This window comes from Dermacentor variabilis, chromosome 3, assembly GCF_050947875.1.
Source record: "Dermacentor variabilis isolate Ectoservices chromosome 3, ASM5094787v1, whole genome shotgun sequence".
Taxonomy (NCBI): Eukaryota; Metazoa; Arthropoda; class Arachnida; order Ixodida; family Ixodidae; genus Dermacentor; species Dermacentor variabilis.
This window is the reverse complement of record NC_134570.1, coordinates 145391884-145395169: the sequence shown is the minus strand read 5'-3', so window position 1 is coordinate 145395169 and position 3286 is coordinate 145391884. Positions and strand designations below refer to the sequence as shown.

Below are 3286 nucleotides of genomic sequence, written 5' to 3'. Positions count from 1 at the left end.
ACTTTCTTTGATTCGCGCAAACGTTGAGTTCGCTATGGTTATACGAGCCAGACACTTGTCCTGGGGTGACACGTATGAAGACACTATATTTAAATATTTCAATGTCCCGGAGGTTATGAGCACCGTGTAGCGTCCTTGTATATTGAACCATATCTGCAAAGCGTAACATTCAGTTGAAGACAATGGCGAAATCAAAGCGGGCACTTTACTTTCGGCTCGTAGGTGTCGCTCTTCTTAGGGTACCTGGTATTTATTTGCCCAAAACTGCTTGTTTTGAACGCGTTTGATTGAGCACCTACTGCAAATATTCCCAATGGATTCAAAGAAGATGCTACTGAGCGACATCTGTGAGTCGTCTGTCTCCCAGTCTCATGGGACGACAATCCAGTAAGAGAACTCGTGTGCATAGGAAAGATAACCACTAAACTAAGTTGTTTTGTAAATCACATTAACCAGGCACTACGGCGCACCTAGCGCCTAGGTAAATGTGCGTGTACGAGGAATTTGTGTAGGCACAGAACAAATTTTTACAACCAGGATTTATTATATGCTAAGAAAGCCTTAGCAAATCAAGGATGGTCACAAGAGCTGCAAAACTGCTATTCAGACTTTTTAAGTTCTTTTCTTTCTTTTTTTAGTTTTCTTAGCGCTTCCTCTTTTACGGCGTACAGTATCCGGTGCATATGGATTCTCCTTGGCACCAGGTCGTTTGGCATGGGCTTCTTTGAGGCGTTCACGAGCTTCCACAACTGCAGGTTCTCTTTGCGGCCCCTTCTGTAGAGATCTCTGGCCGAACACTCCCTCTCGTGCGATTGCTTCCGCCATTTCGCCTTCTATGCGCCTATCATCTGAGAAATGAGATAACCTTTGTTTTTATTTAAGGACCCACACATAACAGAAGCATATAGCTCTGAAAGAGGGATTGTTTTCCTATACACGGCAGTATGTTACAATTATTCGTGCATTTTTTGCATATTTGTGTTCAAGCAACCGTGCAATTATGTGCGCCTTCAACTAAGAGAAGTGCTGGAGAGGAATAGATAACACAGTTGGCTCAAGGTAGACGAGGACAAAGAATGCAGTGGGCACATTGCGAAGTTCGGCAATACTTGCTCCGGCATATACACCATGAAATGCCCGCATCTCTTCTGTAACCCCTCTCACCTAGGCAAAATTTATTTTACTTTCGCTTTGTTCCGTAAAGACGCGGAGTGCATAACTCTAACCTCAGCTATTTATTCTGTACCACGGACACACTGTTCCGTACGCTGAAAGCGACTATGTCGTGATAAAAAAGCACAGCTACCTTTTTTCGTTTCAGTTGTCCGTTCGCTTTCTCTATGTCTTGCATTGGTGCCATTAGAACACGTCACGGCACTGATCACTGAAACAAATGAAAACAATGATTCCATTGTCCATGCACTTTCAAGTGAAATAGCCGCTATCAATTTCAGGTCTCCTTAGAAGCCAGGAAGAACACCCTCGCTATGTAAAGAATCAGGGTGTCAGTTCGGGGGGGGGGGGGGGGGGGGGGTGATTTCGACGGTCTTTGCTCTGGCAGTTTCGATGTCAGCATGTAGCATACAAATATTTATCAGCCACCTTGCTGATTCTAAAGTTCAATTATACTGCGTGATTTGTGGGGTTCAAATGTAGTGCTACATCAGTTGCTGTGGCCATAAGTGGGCCAAGCAAAAAAACCCAGAGCCTCACATGCGCAAATATCTAATAAAGTGGAAGAGAAAACAACTGCCACTGTAAGTTAATTGTAGCCGCGGGAATGACGAGGACGATGTAGCTTGGCTCACTTTGGTGACGAGTTGTCTGGTTGTCCACTTTCATTTCCTTTTTCCAAAATAATGCAATGTTTTTGCTAATAACCAAACCTGACTTCCCCTCAGGTGTCCTTTGAATTATTCTCTGTCGATGTTATGTACTTGTAGCAAACAGTGACCCCCAGTTCCCCTTCTCTTCTTGACACGGGGTCTGGATTACGCAGGTGTTCATCGATCGCTTCATAAAAATGAGACAGAAAAATTGCCAAAATATCGCTTTCTCTGAACAACAGTGATGCTTAGACGTCCTTCCTCAGAAATCTGCTGTAAATGGCGCAAACCTTATTGCGAATACATTTGTGTATCATTGGGAATAGTACGGGTATACCACCTTCATTTCACGCTATATCTTAAACGTAGATTACAGTGGTTGGGAAATATAATATTCTCCCCTCCGCATACAAAAATACTATACTGTTTTCAGATAGAGTCATTTATGCTAAACACATGTCTGCCGTAGCCACGTATAAAAAGAGCCGATCGTCGTCCTCTCTCTGGTAAGACAGTGCTAGCTCAGTGCTGAACACGTTGATGACGTGTCTCGTGGGCAGGCCTATTTAATGCTGCTGCTATATTTATATAAGCTAACTATGTGTGGCCCACTATTCAACTTATTGGAATTACGAATTCAACGCATCTAAACTTGCCAGAACATTTCGTGCAGGCGGTACACACAGATCCAACTCGCCGTCATAGCCTGTCTTTGTATAATGCAGCTGTATTGTCTAATATGTATGAGTTGAAAAACAATCATATCTTTTTTATTGCGGACTTCAAGAGCCATAGACTCTATGGCTCAGTTGCCTTAAAATTTCTTCTGTATAAAACTTTCGTTAAAACGGTGATCACAAAAAGAATTACCTCCCATAGTCGATACGCTGTAACATTTCCATTTAAATGCAATGAAAACTTAGAAAATAATGCCTTCTTTCATACATGTTATCAAAGCGATCCTTTAAGTATATGAGTCGCAATAAATAATGAAATTGCACCTTACCAAGTAATGCAATCAAAATAGTGGGCTGGATTTGCATCTTCGAAGCTTCACACAGTCTGGCGAATAAGTGCATTAAAGTTCTGCTGTCGAAAAGGAAGGTTTATGCTGGCATCTTATAGTCACGGTCCTCCTGAACTTTTCTTTTTAAACATACGTTAATAAATGCAGACAACTAAAGAACAAACATATATAGCTTCTTCTCCCAGCTGCGAAAATAAAGTGTCTGGTGTTGATAATTTTTGCATTTATGGCTTTGAACTTTTTACTACTCGAAAACCTAGGACACGTGTCAGCGATTGAAATAAAATGATCGAATAATCATTGTTCCTGCAGTGAAAAAGTCCAAAGGTGCAGTACATTGTATTTTTGAGCGTGTAAACTTTTCTTGGATGGCTTGACGTCTGTAACGTTTAAAATATAACTTGATAACAGAGAAACGGATAACATACCAACC

At 41.7% G+C, this 3286-nt stretch overlaps 1 long non-coding RNA gene across 1 annotated transcript; it reads right to left on the bottom strand.

Annotated features, from left to right (window-relative positions):
• Positions 1–522: 522 nt before the first annotated feature.
• On the bottom strand, positions 523–2992 carry LOC142574249 (uncharacterized). Its single transcript, XR_012826472.1, has 3 exons — positions 2833–2992; positions 1307–1384; positions 523–848 (listed from the first exon to the last, which is right to left on the bottom strand). It is a non-coding gene; the product is annotated as an uncharacterized LOC142574249 (long non-coding RNA).
• Between the last annotated feature and the right edge of the window lie 294 nt (positions 2993–3286).